This window comes from Xenopus tropicalis, chromosome 8, assembly GCF_000004195.4.
Source record: "Xenopus tropicalis strain Nigerian chromosome 8, UCB_Xtro_10.0, whole genome shotgun sequence".
Classification (NCBI taxonomy): domain Eukaryota; kingdom Metazoa; phylum Chordata; class Amphibia; order Anura; family Pipidae; genus Xenopus; species Xenopus tropicalis.
The window spans coordinates 98,163,805-98,181,771 of NC_030684.2; the positions used below are offsets into that span (position 1 = coordinate 98,163,805).

Below are 17,967 nucleotides of genomic sequence, written 5' to 3' on the forward strand. Positions count from 1 at the left end.
TTTGCAATATGCCAGTGGCTTTTGCTTCTTTCTCTGACTTATTTTGTTTCTTACATTGCTTCCAGACATTTAGGTCCATGTTATACCATAAGAATACTAACCTGTCTTACTATACAGTAGCTGTAGAACCCACAACTAATTACTCCAATTTTCACACAGCTTAACTTTTCTATATAACAGCATCAGGTCAGAGTGGTTGGTTCACAAGACATGGTCAGAAACATGCCAAGATCAGGAAACATTGATCAGTCAGACAAAACACACAGGCTTGCAAAGTTTTTTTAGTACCATCATCCCTGAGGGGATATCAAAATGCCTTATTCTCTGTTTTAAAGGTGGACAATCCGAGGAGCATGAACATAACTCTGGTTGACCCACAGGCATTTATATAAGACCAACTGTGGATAAGCTACTCAAAGGTTTCACTGGAAAAGCAAAAATGTATTATTTTCTCCTTTTCTCCTTGTTTGAACATCCACAATGTCTGGAGTAGAAGGTAGAAGGTAGAATAAAAAGAGAAAACAGAACTAGAAACCACAGGCTTGACAAGAGATATTTTAAAACTGAAGCACACTGAAGACATGGGGCTGTAGGACTGATTTCCAAAACAGGAAAAGGTTTAAAAACTTAAGAATAAGTTTGGGATAAGCTACAGTATATTATATATAATATACTGTATATATAATGTGTATATATAATGTGATTATCTTACCTTGGTGGGCAGGATCCTTTTATATGTTTTCAGCCAAAGTATTTTAAAACAATATAGACTTCAAGAGGTAACATAGTAGATAGCAACATGTGAGCAAGAAGATAACTTACAGCAGTCATGAAAGAAAAAAAAATATTGAAGACATGATATGACAATCTACCCAAAATTATTTTCATGGTAGAAGATCAGTCCAATCATTTTGCATGGAGGAGACATCAAAACCATCTTCTGACAGGAAAATGAGAAATTAAATTATATACCTTGCAAAGAGATATCCAAAGCCTGGAAATGAACTGAGAGACAACGACCAGAAAAGCTCACAAAGATGAAAAATGTGTGGAATGAACTATCATTCAAGAGCAGACAGCAACTTGCTTGGAAGAGGCATAAGGACAGATTAAAATCTCTAAACACCTTCCAAATAGAAAGGTAAAAGATCCAGAGTTTTCTGAACATTAGAATTGCCTGCTTTTTTTATTCTGGAGTTCTGGTACCTTGAAAATACTAGCAGGATTATCACTAGGTCACAGTCAGTCACGATCTTAAAAGTAAATCTATAAATGATAGTGGCAGCAATAAAAGGACTAATTAATAGCTCTTCTATCTAAGAATGAGCAGGGAGCTGGGATTTATACGTGAGCAGGCTGGGGGATGTGAGAGAATGGGTGGAAGAAAGCAGACCCCGTGGCTACACCACTGGTACCCCTCACACCAGTGCAAATATTCTCACAATCTTTTGTCACATAGCACATGGGAGCCTTTTTACTTTGTTTCTGCAATTTTTTTATTGAATTTATTCTTTAATGTTAAAATAAAAGTTATATTTTAGTATTATTGTTTTGCGCTGTACCATTAAGATGCAGCATTGGTGAATAGTTTTTTCTTTTGCTTATCTTTTGTTAAATACCCTGCACCCCACTGGCAGTTTAATCTCTAGCAGTTTGTGAAGGGTGCCTTTAGAGTTATTTAATTTCTGATGGCACCCAGATGTCCCTGTGCAACCACCCTAATGCAATGCAGTTCACTGTTTCTCGTGACTGCCAACAAAACTGTGGGACTTGAAGCCTCAGGTCAGGTGGGGTCATATTCCATCTTGTCACAACAGTTTTACTTCTGCAGTTATTTAGATACTTCTCTTTTTAGTTTTTAGTGAACAATATTGCTCACAAGAAATACAGGTATGGAACCTGTTATCCAGAATGCTCGGGACCTGGGGTTTTCAAGATAAGGGGTCTTTCTGTAATTTAGATCTCCATGCCTTATGTCTACAAAAAAATAATTTGAGCATTAAATAAACCCAATAGGCTTGCTTTGCCTCCAATAAAGATTCATCATCTTAGTTGGGATCAAGTACAACGTACTGTTTTTATTATTACAGAGAAAAAGGAAAATTAGAATTATTTGTTTATAATGGAGTCTATGGGAGATGGTCCTTCTGTAATTTTAAACTTTCTGGATAATGGGTTCCAGATCAGGATAACAGATCCCATGCTCTTACATGTACAGAAGTTTTCTTTATTCTTTACCAATACTAATCAACATGCTAACTTAAGACACTCACAAAATCAATGAATTTGTTCTATTTATTATATTATGCAGGAGAAAGTTATTTATATGTTAGCAGTCTGATCAGCTACTGAACACATACCTTCTCTTGTAAACGTGTTGTTAGCTTTTGGAAGGAGACGTAATTAGATCTCCATGTAGACTGCCCAAAATAGCCCGCTCTGACATTTCAGTACACTGATCTGAAAAGAACCTACAGCATAATACCATACAGTTTGTATTTTTCTTGGCAGTTGGAGCTATAGAAACCAAAGACCAACATTAAACGTAACAGAGTCAGTGGAATACAAATGCAAATACAGAACTTGTAAGAGAAATACTTGGACAATGGAATCACCTGGGTAATCATGAAAAGCCATTTCAGACCGGTAAATGCTTCATATTTGTGCATTTGTATTATTGTTTATACTGCAAGTCCCTCATTTAGTGCTCTGGGGATATCGCAGGCACTGTTTCCTCTGTCATGGGTTGGTGTATCAACCTTTTAACATATGTTAAAGGGATACTGTCATGATTTTTATTGTTTACTCTTTATTTCTAAATTACACTATTTACATAGCAAATAATTCACTCTACCATTTAAAATTTTATTCTTGAACCAACAAATGTATTTTTTTAGTTGTAATATTGGTGTGTAGGCAGCCATCTCAGTGCATTGTGCCTGAGTCTGAGCTTTCGGAAGGAGCCAGCGCTACACATTAGAACTGCTTTCAGGTAACCTATTGTTTCTCCTACTCCCCTGTAACTGGAGTCACAAGCTGGACTTGCATTTCTTACTATTGAGTGCTATTCTGATATCTACTGGGAACTGCTATCTTGCTCACATCCCATTGTTCTGCTGATGAGCTGCTGGGAGGGTGGGGGGGGTGATATCATTCCAACTTGCAGCGCAACAGTAAAGTGTGGCACCCTGGGAAATAAAGAATATGACTAGCCCCATGTGAAATTTAAAAATCAAATTAAAAATCTGTTTGCGTTTTTGAAAAATGGATTTCAATGTAGGATTCTGGTGGAGAAAGCTCTATTAACTGATGTGTTTTGATGCGTTTCTCATGACAGTATTCCTTTAACAAGACAATCTGACCAATAATGCAGTTTCTATTTTACCATGAAAACAATGTATAATGTTAAGTAATGTTGGAGAAAAGTATTCACTTACATTTTTGGAAAAGTCAATCAATTGAATACTTTGTTAGAAAGAGAAGTCTGCCTTTAAGGAGAAGAGAAGGTACAATCACTGGGGGTGCCAAATGTTAGGCAAATGTTAGGCACTGCCAGTGATTGTAATCACTTATGTTTTACCCCGGGCTGGTGCTCCTGTTAGGAGAAGCCACATAAGCCCAGGGTAGCTGTGAGCCAGCAATCCTTATTCTTCTATCTTCGGGATCCTGGGGCCTGCGGATGCGCAGTAGCATGAAAAAGCTGACTTTTTTGTTAAAGTTTGACTTTTCACTCTACTGCACATACGCAAGCAGTGCAAAGGAACAAGAAGGAAGCAGATGGCTGGCTCGCAGATACCCCAGGCCAGTGTGGTTTTGTCCCAACAGGAGCACCAGACCAGGGTAAAAGGTAAGTGATTACAATCACTGGGGGTGCCTAACATTTGCCAGTGATTTTTAACTTTACTTCTCCTTTAATACCTATGGGCAAAGATTTTATGCATTTTTATTTTCTTTGGCTGCACCATCCAGAATTAAAATTTTGTGTGGTACCTTTTGTATAACCAGACTGTGCAATTTTCCTCAAATATCTATGCTATCAGCTATGCTGATCAAAATATTGAGGAAATAGTTGCCAGTTAGTTAAGTTTCCTCATGTTTAGTGTTGAGAACATTTTCTCACCAGGCAAACAAAAATTTGCAGCAACAAAAATTTGGCAAGGAAAAAAAGTTGCATTAAAAAAGTGGCAGCCGGATCAATAATGTTTCGCAAATTTTTCAACAATTTTGCACATTTTTTGGCAAAGCATAATGGGAGAGATTTACTCATCACTACTCGTGCTGTTTGCTGGCAGATGATTCCATTTGCTTTTCCTTGGGAAGCTTTACAGGAACAGATCTCCTTGTGCTCCAAGAACAAAGCTGAGCAGTCTGCCAATTAGCAATTCTACTTGGGCATTTTCCTTGGAATTTCCATATCAGTTCAGCTCTGTTGATTAACTGAGGAATTTCCTTGGAACGAATATTTAGAAATGTTTTTAATACAGAGGGCCGTCCCCACAGCATTTTGAAATAATGAGATGATGTTTTGCCATGGTGTCATATTTCTTATTTTTAATTTTTTTTTACATTTTACAAATGCATGCAAATGGTGAACTCAGGACAATACAATTATGATTTACCTGCAATCGTCAATTAAATCTTTCTTGCCATAATTCCCCCGAACAGGTAGCCATGGTCCCCCATGGCTACCTGTTCGGGGGAATTATGGCAAGAAAGATTTAATTACAGTAATTCTTGGTAGAAAGCATTTATACAACTGAACAGAAATAGCTCTTTCAGATTTACCACTCAAAGAGAAACATCATTACCTATGCAATGTTCCTACAGACACTGTTAGAGGTGTCCCCTATTAAAAAAAAAAAATATATATATATATATATATATATAGCGAACCCAGGGTGGCACTCTGCTTCAGCTCTTAGCTTGGGTGCAAGGTAAATGATTTAAATATCAAAAAAAGACCAGCAACACCGAGTTATATTCCAAAAACAATCAATTGTGTATTAAAAACGCATGAACAGCCAACGTTACGTTTCGGTCCCCCTTTCTCAAGGCCTATATATATATATATTTTTTTTTTTTGGGGGGGGGTTATCTTACAATTACTTTTGCATCTAAGGTTTGGGTATTGCAAAACACAGGGTTTTGGACAACGACATAAAAAGGGTCAGTGGCTCCTTTTTACTTACTCAACTACCAATGGACCATGAACTGTCTGTCTTTCTTTTGTACAGTATTGTTGGTATATGTATGGCCAGCTTTAGTGTTCTTTAGATCTAGCAATAGAAGCCAATCTTCAAGGCAATATTCTTTACAGCTGACTCTTTCTCAAATCTTCTTATTGTGATCAAAATTGTCAGAGTGGGAAATGCATCATAGCTGGTATTTGTCAGATTAGACAGGAAGTACAAGGATTTGTTTGGATAAGCTTTAATAATTTAGTAACTTTAATGAAGATTGTCAACTATAGCGATGAGTGAATCTGTCCCATTTCACTTTGCCAAAAATTTGCAAAACTGTTGAAAATTTGTGAAAAGGTGAAAAATTAGCAAAATGCATTAAAGTTGATAGGCTTTTTTTCTGCACCTACCACCTACCGCAACTTTTTTTCTTTTTAATACATTCAAAATGCATTAAAATCAATGGCCCTTAATGCAGCACCAGGGTTGTGCTTTGTCTCCATTCATCCAGATTGTGCAACACTCCTGTGTTGCTTCCTGCCCATTACATACTCTGCTGCACTCAGTAACACAGAAGGCTGAAGCAAAGCTGCTGGCCAGTAAATGATCGCTTCATGACCTCTAACTTGGAATTTCCAGAATTGTGCATAGTTGAGAGATTTATTCCTTAACCATGCAGTTTGCTTGGAGCAATTGTGAACTGATGAAGGCTGGCACTTTATCACTTCTAACTTGCTAAATGGAGCTTTTTTTAGTCAATTCAGCACTCCTCAAAACTATAGCAGTGTTTCTGAATCAAACACAATTTTGTTAGAAGTCCAGGGAAACAGTACATTATGTTTGAAGGTATATAAAGCATTTTTTGGCGCTATTGTTCCTTTAACCATTTACCTTTCATAGATAGTAAGATTTCTAATGTGGGTAAAAAAATACTCTTGTACCACAGACTTTAAAATTTACAATCTAGAGCATTTATATGTATGAAGTTCAGGGAACCCCAAGGCAACTAATGCAAGAGGCAAGAATTATTGCTCCTGAGACAATCCTGGAAGCCAAAGAGAACAGCAGGCAAGCTGTAATAAGAGACATGCCTGCTGTTCCCCACCTTGCCACAGCCCCCCATGAGCACCCCTTCACTGCTTGCTGATCACTCAGTAATGGGATTACCCCTATTTGACTGAATGGGCCACCTGCACTGTTGATCTGCCTACCTATCAAACATAGGACTACTATAACAAACACATTTCTTACACATTACTATATTATTATTCTAATTTCTTCTCACTTTTTTGAAACAGGTAACACTCTAGATACCTTTGTCAAAATTACAGTAGCCAAAATGACTGAAATGATAGGTCATATGCATTATTTTTGTTTTGGGGCCACCACAGGCCACATACTGTACTTTCTTAAACCTATGCACTTCAGGCATCAAACTGTTCAGTAGACTCCTGGCATTTATATTTAGGGTATTTTATGTTGGGTACCTAGTGATATGTGGGAGACAAGATGCTGAGGCAGTTTTCAGAAATTTTAGCAAAACTTCAAGAAAGTTTTGTGTCTTGGTGGTTTAGAGTAGAAAGACATACCTACCCAGTTTGGATTTAGGAGAATGTGTTCTTCCCAAAAATATATGGCTTTCTAGGGTGAAACTACTTTTTATGGCTTTATCCTGCATAAAATGAAATAAATGTGTTGAGTTTGCAGTAGTTAATATATATATATATATAGTAGCTAAGGATATGCAGGAGATAACATGCTACAATATTTAAGTTTATGGGTCATTTTCATTCATCAACTTTAACTTTGTAGCTTTACCCCACATAAAATGCAGGAAATTTGCAGTAGCTGAAATGACAGAAATGATAGTTCATAGTGTATTATTTTTATTCTGATCTGTCACATTAGAACTAAAGTTTGCTTCAGCTAATAAAAGCAATATGATTTTATCCGGATCCAGACTGGGATTTAAAATTTGACAGACTGGGATTTAAAAGCTGACATTTTCAGTACACAGATGGTCAAACAGCCCCCCTGAAACCCAACAAATAGTGACTGTCTATGGCATCTAACAGCAGCCTCCTTTCAGCGATGTCTCAGGGGTCCTAGCCACCTGAGGTGGCCAAGTTGATGCCATGCCCCTCACTCCCCCCACACTTGCCTATTTCCCGTCAGAGGGGGGCGAGGGGGGTGCGCATTGCTAGTGCAGTGAGTGCTATTCAGTCACCTTGCTAGATGACCCAACACTACAATTGTTTACTGAGCAAATCAGTAGCCAATCAGGAATGAACAGGTATTTTTGTCAAAAACAAATTCCCCATTGTCTGCAAATATTGTGCAATAACATTAGTGTAGCCTTAAAAGTATGGTGTACTCAGTTCCATTATTGTTAAGAGTTTTAACAACTGGTATGTGGTAATGGTGGAACAACCCCCAGGAAGTCTAGGAATACATTAACAGGCCATGAATTGATTCAGAGATTAAATGGCTGAAAAGACATCAGCGATTTGGAGATCTGAGATAAGTTCTTCCAATAAACAGACTGGATCTTTGTAACTGAATATGAGGTATACAGGTGTGTATCTACAGGTCTAGCCACTCATAGCTTGGTGGTCAAAGACTGACCTTTATTAGGCTGGAGCTTCAAGAGCCAATATCAGTAGATGTTTTGCCTAATAAAAGAAAACATAATTTGAAGCAACTTTGCAATATACATTCATTACAGATTGGCAATGGTTTTTGGTTTATTTGTATATATAATTGCTATTAGAGGTAGTGAATGTCAGTCCTTTCTATTCTCTGCCCTGGTGGCTCTGGCTTTTGAAACAATGTAACACAAGGCAGCAGACTGACAGACCTGTCTTGCTGGAGGAGACTGACCTTTGCAACACTGTTTAAAAAGTAACAACCAGGAGTTCAGCAAATGCTGCTGTCAATAGCAATTACATTTACAAATAACTTTTAAAGCACTAATAATTTTTAATAAATTCATACTGGAAAGTCGCTTGTAATTATGTTTTCTTTTTAAGGTGACCAAATCACTTAAAAATTCAGGGACACTTCTAAAAAATGCAGCTTCTAGGGCTGAACTGATTGCAGTTTATGTTAAATGCAATAAATGCTGCCCTGCAACATGTATTTATGACAAGTAATCCTGAATTTTCAAGTGATGTAGTCACCCTATGCCTATTTGTCAGGCATCCTCAGTAAATAGAAGAGCTGACCTTCCCCAGGTTGATGGGTTGATGGTTGATGGGTTTTTTTCTGAAAATGCACTGTCCCAGGGGTATACACAGTGATTGTAGTCATTTGCGGGGGGGGGCGGGGGTTTATACAAATACACACATTCACACGTGATTTTCACTACCTTGTCTTTTAAAGAGATATTATTATTATTATTATCATTATTGTAATCTGCTGTAGCCCAGAGCTACCAGGCAGCAGCCTGCAGGTATGGAAGTTATGTTAGACCAAGCTAAAATGGCAGCTTCTAGGGCTGTGAACTGTGGTATTGTAAAACATTCTGCAGAATAAATGTAGCGTTTTAGCTTGTACTATCGTGGCTATTCTATTGGCAATAAACTGTCTCAGTAGCTTTCCTTCTAGTTTAAGTCTAATTAGTTCTGACTCCCGAAGACCATAAATATATCTTCTGAATTCCCTGCCTACTGGGTCTTTAGGCTTCTCAGTGGTATATTCATTATAGTTCTGATTGAATCCATTCACTTTATTGTTGCTTTTTCTTTTTGGTTTTTCCCTTCACCTTTTCTAAGCACGCTGTCTATTCCCGTTAACTGGTTCTTCCCATAAAGACCTGCCATTTATTTAGAAGACATGACTTATGCGTAATGGGTTGCTATAAAAATACTTTCTGCTTGCATATTTCTTGTTTCACTTAGACCTACTGTGGTTCTTGCTCTGATATTACAATCTTGAAGGCTGATAATTTATTTATAAAACAAAAACAGAAATATAAGATAAGTCAACAAGAGCAGAAAATATACATCAACATACATTTTCAAATAATATATAAATGACACTGGGATAGATTTTATTCTATGAGAAAAACTTGTCACATGGTGTACCTTATGAAAACTCAATAGTAGTCTTTGGGGAAATTTGGAATTAAATTAGGAGGAACATTTTTCTCACCTTATTGAATATGGTCCATGATTCCCAAAGTATGATAGCTCTAGGCATAATGGCTGATCCAAAATTACATACCTGCCATGATTACTGGCTACTGCGACATGCATATGTTTTAACACTGGCCATGACAACCAATCTGCACCAGTATGGACCAGTGTTTGGCAGGTATTGGGTCAATCCACAAGGATTTTTGTCAATGGCTGAAACAAGGCAATTAATTTGAGGGGAAGAGTAAAGGGTCATCATAATTTATGGAATTTCCCATCAAACTCAGTTGGAGCCATAGGAGGCAATTTTGTTTAATTTTACAGCCAGCTCAAATGACCTAATGGAGTCTTTGATAGGAGAATGCAGATAAAAGAGACCTAGATTGTGTGTTTACAGAAAGCTACTCTACTGCGTGGGCAAGCCCATCCCCCTGTAATACAGCTTTTTTAAGAATGCAGTTTTTAATATGCATATACTATCGAACATTTTAAATGAAGGATTAAACTTAAATACGAAAGTGCATAGTATACGCAATACTCTACAGTTTATACAAGGTTTAGGAATATTGTTGATTGATTGTTTCCCTTGCTCTGTATGGGCTGGTACGTCAGGAAGTCGCTAACCAGACTATTTCCGGCAGATGTGCATTACAGTGCTTAGCTTTCTCATGCACAGTACATCATGAGTGAAAGTTTCATTGCCGCCTAAACAATATTCTCCAAAGAATATTTATGAATAGTGTGTTTTCAGTCTGAATTTCATTTTTGGAAGAGCTCAGCTTTGGCACATGAAAATCACGGGCCTCATTTCTAAATTTCTTAATGCATTAGCACTCCTAAGCAAAGAACTTGCTGCACTGTATTCATGGGGGGAGCACAGGTCTTCATTTTAGAACAAGAAGAAATGAACCTGTAGGTGGTCAACTGTGGGGCAAGCTGCAAAGTGTAAAAAACATGCCAGTTTGCCTCTGTTTCTTGTACTTGCCCCTTGCGTGATGAATGCCGCTTAATTTCTTTTTGGTTCAGCCTAAAAGTGTACATCAGTTCTTCTATCTGGGATAACCCATGTGTAGGGGTTTACCAAAAATGGGGCCCTTAGGACAGGCACCCCTAGGACAGGGACACTGGGATGACTGGGTTATTAATAGTTAACAGGGAGTATACCTGTCGTTCGGGTTATGGCCACTGGGTGGTGCATAGGCCCATATAAGGGAAGCAGCCATGTGCTGTAGGTAGGTCAGTCCAGGGACTGCTCCAGTAGTGGGGTGAGTGCCCCGGGCATAGTTCTTAGATAGGAGTTCTGTAATAGATCGCTCTAGGAGTGATATGTAGGACAGCCTAGTTTAGAATGGGCGGACATGGCCCCTCCAGGAGTAGTAGCGAGGTTAAGACCTCCCAGCATTACATCGGCTGGAGTGCAGGGAAATAAGTGGCTAGGTAGGTGGAACAGGTCACCGCTAGTCCAGGAGACTGGATCTGAGGATGCCCAGTGAGAGTACCGGTGTGGGTCCCTGTGGGGTAACGTCCTAGCGTGAGTACGGGGGGAACTCTATGAGAGAGTGTCTTTGCCGAGAGTACCGGGGAGAGCCCCTAGAGGGGAGCACATGAGCGCGAGTACCATTGGGTAGGCCAACAGGAGAAGGTACTCAATGAGACGTATGGAGATATACCCTGCACTGTATACAATTGATAAGCTGCTCCTGGAGAGGTGTCCGTCCAATAAACCTTTTCATTTACTTTATTCATATTACCGTGTGGTGAGATCTATTAGCCCGGAGGGGCATAACAACCTATGAAGTTCCCAGGGGGTGGAATACAGATCCACACCACCATCCCTGGGTGGAGGCACGCCATTTAGGGGAGAATCCCTTGTAAACCCTCATAGTAAGCGGGGGCTCAGGACTCCTGTAGCGCCAAGTATAGTGCTCCAGTAGGTAGTGCCACAAGAATAGTTAACAAGTGGGCTACACATGTGTCCAGGTTTTATACATTTATCCACCTAACAGAACCTTTAGATCAAGGTTATCTATCTTTTTGGCATAAATAATTGTTTTGAGGATACTAATTTAACTGTTTGACTTAAATCATATATTCAAAGTGAATCCAAGATGTGGAAATAGCATAAATTACTATTAAACTTTAGTAACCAGTCCAGATGCCCTTATTCAGCTGTTTCACGCCCTGTTAAAATGGCAATATTGTGCAAGAAAAACAACACACTCTGAATGCGGTGTGGTGTTGAAAAGAAGGAAAGGGAAGAGTCAGATTTCTCCAAGCAGTGTGCTAAATCAATATAAAGAGGTGGCTAAGTATATCTCAATATCATACACATGAGGGTTCATGCACCTCTGCAAGTGCAGTTGCAGTCCTTGCACTTTGCCACAGTCAGTTGCACGTAAAACCACTTTATTAAAGGTGCATGCATCAAAATTCGCTCTTGCTCTTCCCGATAGTTGTGCTCAGCGCTGCTTAGTCCTTCCTTCTGAATTGAGCACTGGTGTGTCTACTGACACAGCGGAACCCTGGTGCTACGGCCACCTCTGGACCACACAGTAGCTCCAGGGTTCCCTGAGCACCCTGTATCAATCACCGCAGTTCAGTTGCACCGAAATAATAAGGTGCACACTTCACTCGCACACCAAATTTAATTGGTAAATTACAGTATGCCAGATAGACCTTGCAAATATTTAGAGCCGAATTTGTGACAAACTGCATGTACAGTAACGTAAATTTTTGCAGATCAGATTGCGGTAGGCACAGTGCAATTGCAGCTTTCCAAATTAAACCAGCGCCTAAGACTAGAGAGATAAAAATTGTATATATTGTAGTTACATATGTAACACCCCATGCAATTGCAGCACATGGACAAAAGACTTATAAAGGACCAGAGCACAAGGATATGATGATGCGGGGATATCCCCTTTGTCACACACAGCATTTTGGAGATGGACCCCTTTGTCAGGTATTCTTGCACTACAGCACATGGACAAGACAATGCGCATTATGATGCATCATGTATACAGTATATATATATTTATTTGTTTGTTTATATTTATATTGTATCTCTACGGGGCAGAAATCTCCTTTCTGTTATCTCTATTATTATTAACATTTATTTATAAAGCGCCAACATATTACGCAGCGCTGTATCTCTATGATAATTAATGTTAATCTTTAATGTTACTGTACTCAGGGGTGCTCCTGCCATGACGCATAGTGAGAGCCTTGACTCAGGCGGCAGTGCCACAGAGATTATCTGGTAAAAAGCCACCCCTGGTAACATTATTAAACCAGAAATTTGGCTCTTCACTACCAACGCTCCCCCCCCCCCCCCGACCCCACCCTGTGCTGTAAAGGTAAGTGCATGAGGCTTTGCTGCATAGGAGACATTGCCTCAGAGTGGCTTTGCGACCATAATCGTCCCAACTGTACTTTGTAATTATTATTGTTTTGTTGTTTATTTGTTCTATTACTTTACTGTTTTGCTGTACGGTTCTGTGTATATAAGTAGCTCTGTATAATCTGTAAACTGAAAATATACATATCTACAAATATTTCTAATTTGCAGACCTCCTTTTGTTAAACTACAACTCCCCAACAAAAGGGATGTAAAGAGCTGTAATTTATGATGAGCTGGAGAGCTACATCTCTATGTAATGTCCTTCTAACAGGGACCCAAACATTAGTAACTCTAGTTGTAATATTTGGTTTCTTGATTTATAAATAGAGAATTCAAGCTATGTAGGAAAGTAAACCTCTGTCAGCCCTTTATGGTGTGTTACCTCTATCATGCATAAATCATAAATCCTTCCAAGGACCTGAGTGGGGGTCTGGAATTTCCATGCTTACAATTCCCTTAACTCTGAAAGAAGAGATTGCTGATTAAGTGTTTTTTGCCTTTGAACTTTTTAAACAATTTACCACAGCAATACTGGGCAATTAGCCTTAAAAATGCATGGGATGTAAAGATTATGGTGCCACAGAATACACCTTGTAGAAAAAAAACAGCCCTAGCCAAATGACAACAAAATGTAAAGTGTAAAAATTTTAGATTTATACTTTTCTTCTAATGGGTCCCGGAACTCTGCTTTCTCCACAATAGTCTTTGTCCTTGTGCTGCTTCTCTCCATGTGGGGGATGTACAAGACAAGGGTAGGAACTCAATATACTTAGTGCAGGGCAACAAACCCAAACCCAGCTTGCTGCAAATCATAAGGTTATTAAAGAATATAACTGCAAGTTGTATGCATATTGGCCCTACTTTTTAAAATTATGTTTGCCCATACACCCTCCTTGTATTTGCGCTGAAGACTTTGTGCATCAGGGCTTTGGAAGTGACACCATCTCCAATCTGATAAAGCTAGACACAAGTTGTGTATGATTCACAATACTTACAATGGCATGCATTTTGGCACATCATGCACAGTTGCCATGGACATAAAGCTGCATCCTGGGAAAAAAGCATGGTAATGTGCTTATGAACACTGCACTTTGCACACTGCACTGCAGTGATAAATGAGACTTGAGAAGACTATGGGGCACGTTTGCTAAGCAATTTTGAGATAAATTAAAGTTTTTTGTTACTTCTAGATGATTTTGAGATTTATGAATGGGTTTTCACCACAACTTGATTTTTTTGGTATTGTCCCCCGAAGAATTTGAAAATAACTCCCATACTTCATGATTTATTCATGTTTAGTTGCCTTTTTTTGTAAAAAAAAAGTTTGATCTGTCTAGTTCCATCTTCAAGGGGAACTTAATCCCCTTATTGTTTTCTATTTCACACTTTCAGTGTTTTCAGTTTCACTCAGTTTCAAGTGAAACTTAAACACATTATTGTTTTCTAAGAGTGCCAGTTCTCCTAAAATGGCTGCTGGAGCAATTCCTGTTTGGGAAAAATAAAGAGGATTCATGGAAACAAATGTCCGTTTAAACTTTCTGAGTTTTAACAATGCTTTCAACTCGAAAAATGAGGGAAATTTTTTTTCATGCAAATGATTCAGGCATTATTGTGATATTTTATAAATACAGTAATAATTGAGTTTAATTCGCATTTATACCATGTCAAGTTTATACGACTTTCAAGGCCAGAAAATAAATAATTTTAGTAAATGTGCCCCTTAGTCTTCTGGCAGGTATAAAACAAAATATGGGATATGTTATAGTTAAACAATTGGAAAAATATATAGGGAGCACCTACCATAGGACAAAGTGAAACTCAAAGAGGGTGTGCAGGGTCAATTGGCTTAATAAGAAAAGAGAAAAGGAAAAGTATGACCTGCAGAATTGCACCTCTCCCTCTTTAAAGTTCTCAGTGCTCAGTTAAAACTTAACCTTTATTGAGATCTATAAAATAAAGATAAGGATATTTTGTGCATAAAAAAATAATAAAATACTCACAAGTAGCACATTCACAGCCACTACATATGCTAGATAATAAGCCAACTCTGTATTGCTACCAAAATTGCCTCTATGTTGCCAATGTGTTAAGGTATTGTGAGCCAAAGAGTTGGTATATAGTGCATATAAAGTACTTGCTCTACTGAATAATGAGCTGTGGGTAGTCAGTTGCCAGGGTGGAAGAGGGCATTTGTAGGTGTAGCTAAACAAAGAGTTCTCATAATTGGGCCCAATGGTGCCCATACACCCCGAGCCCTATGTTCACGGAACTATAAACCGGACCATATTGCCGCACCAATGTGTCCTGAGTATATGCCACGATGTATGCAATTTATCAGAAAAATATGGGATCATTTATTAACCCCTACTGTAAATTTCAAGGATATTAGGAGTCACAGAGAAGTTGTGTGACCAAACAAGTGTAAAGGACAGCAAGTTGTCAGCCTGTATAGAGGCAGAAGTACTGGAGCAGTGAGGGGCACTAAGCCGGCCCCTTTGCACTCAAAGAGTACTTCTGTCCAGGGTTTGGATGTGTGATGCACCTCGTGGCGGATAAAAATCCAGCATGAGAAGAAGAACCCTGTATTCATAGGGTACGTGCAGATCTCAGTTCTGTAATATTGATCACAAACACTTGAGGCAATTTTATACCTGCATGGCAAGGAGAAGTTTAAAACACATAGCAGACTGATCCTGTTTTTTTTAATCTCTGCACCCTGCATATATCTATTTTAATGGTTGCGTAAAAAAAGTTGCAGCCGCATCAAATAATTTGTGGTTGCGTCAAATAAGTCGCAGTCTTGCCAAAAAATGCATGCCTAAAAAAAGTCACACGCTAGCTGCATTTTGCAAATTTTTTACCATTTTGCTACTTGTTCAGCAGCTTTGTGCATTTTTTGGCATAGTGAAACGGGACATCGCCATTAATATGTTCTAGTAAAATGTAATTGGAACTGAGGAATACAATGAGTATAGAACAGACATAAACAAAGACAAAACTCTACTACAATTATGTGAACTTGTGAATGACACAAGACTGAATTCAAAGATACAATTACTTGCAGCTATTACATATATATATATACATATATAATGTTCCTCTAGTATTAAATAAACTAACTGCCCCATCACTTTCTCTATATACAGATATATAAATAGCTTGCATCTATAAACATAAATCATGATAATTATTATTTATATAGCGCTGGCAAGTTACGTTACACTTTAAACAAGGGTTAAACAAGGGTTACAGAATAAAAATAAGATCAAAGGGACCTGCTCACAAGAGCTTACAGTAAATGAAAATTTATAGTATTGTTAAAGTAGGGGATATTACCTACCCTTCTGTATATTAAAAACATGTAGCATAGTTACAAAGATTTCCATGCCCATATTAAGCTATAAGACTGCTGTCTGAGTATCTCTATACAGATGGTGGAACTCAAAGGTCAATAGCTGTGTGCTGACGACACTACAGAGCAGTTGCTTTATCTTCTTACCAGACTGGGCTCTGTGGCTGCTGGAATTCTTCTCAGGTGCCTGCGGCAATGAAGTACAAACAATGACTATGCTTTAATTCCACAGTCACACAGTGGCATCTTTTATCAGGGTCTATGAGCATGGTGCTATTTCCTGTACAGAGAAGAACAAGCATTCTGGGATTTTTGGCCAACAAGCTCAGCGACTATATAACAATAACCCTTTGTATTGTGATCACAACCTATTAAACTTGAGTGCTAATAAAAAGTTGTACGTGCCAAGGCTTAATAAAAGCAATCCACAGGTATGTAGCTTACTGCAGGCCTGAATTTCATGAAATGCATGAATGTTTTGAGATCAGAAGTAGACTCTGCTTCTTAATGTAGATAAAGTTTATTCTTATATACTAGTACAGGTATAGGACTCATTATGCAGAATATTCGGGACCAAGGGCATTCCGGATAAGAAATCTTTCCGTAATTTGGATCTTCATACCTTAATTCTACTAAAAAATCAATAAAACATGAATTAAACCCAAAAGAATTGTTCTGCCCCCAATAAGGATTAATTATATCTTAGTTGGGATCAAGTACAAGGTACTGTTTTATTATTACAGAGAAATAGAAAATCAGTTTTAAAAATCAAAATAATTTAATTAAAATGGAGTCTATGGGAGACAGGCTTTCCGTAATTCGGAGCTTTCTGGATAACGGGTTTCTGTTTTCTGTGATAATGTACCAGCCCTAGACAAGTGATCTGCAACACTCTTGCTTTTGTCTATATAATTTACATGGCAAGGTATTGTACAAATAAACACAATAAAAGAGGGCAGGTTGGATTGCCACAACCACATGAAAGCCAGCCTAAGGATATTTAAAGGGGTAGTTCGACTTAAAATAACTTTTACCATGATTACCGCCACCCTGAATAAATTCAAAGCAGTTTACCTGCCTGAGTCCTTCTTCCCTTCTATTGGATTTTGCTATTAACTATTACCATAATGAAGACATTGATATTTTTAGTTATTTGCATGTGGGGGGGAGGTTGTAGTTTTTGAGTTGTGTAACATTTTTGCATTTGCATTTTGCTATGCAGTTTAAAATTCAGTTTACCCCAGCAACCAGGCAGTGGTTTGAATGAGGGACTGGAAGATGAAAAGTAGAGTACCTGAATAGAAAGACAAGTAATAAAAAGTGACAATAACTTTAAAGTTGTAGCTTTCCAAAGTAATAGTTTGTTGGTGCTGGGAGGGGGGGGGGGCTTTAAAAAGTGGGAAGCAAAAAAGGAAAAAGGTAAATAATTAAAAAAAACTATAAATATGAAGACCAGCCGTAAAGTTGATATGAATAGCACATTTATAACATTCTAAAAGTTTATGAACTACCCCTTTAAATCAAAGCTGCAAGAACAACGCCCATTCTAATTAACCCTCTATCCTTAAAGTATTTTGCATTTCCTAAATAAAGCCTTAAAAAAAAAATAAGCAAGCAGCTGCTAAACAATTTATGTCCTTTTTATTAAAATAATTCCCCCCAGATGCCCTTTTTGCCTCACTCTAAAACCGGCCCTGTCTGTTAATGTTACAACACTCACAGTTATACAAGAGCATCACATGAGTTTGCTGAAAGCCCACAGTGTGACTCATTGATGGGAAATGCCTTCCCAGAGGCACCCTCCCCTTTATCTGAATACTTACAATGTCAGAATAATATTTCCATATAAGTGGACTGGGCTGGTGTCAATGCTTTGACGGGGGGGGGGGGTTAATGGGT

At 38.3% G+C, this 17,967-nt stretch overlaps 1 protein-coding gene across 1 annotated transcript in view; it reads left to right on the forward strand.

Moving 5' to 3' along the window:
- The first annotated feature begins 2,549 nt into the window (after positions 1-2,549).
- The window catches only part of tnfaip2 (TNF alpha induced protein 2), a 38,237-nt gene continuing 22,819 nt past the window's right edge, over positions 2,550-17,967 (forward strand). The window contains exon 1 of the mRNA XM_031891655.1: positions 2,550-2,646. The gene's annotated coding sequence lies outside the window, so the exon portion shown is untranslated. The remainder of the gene's footprint in view (positions 2,647-17,967) is intronic.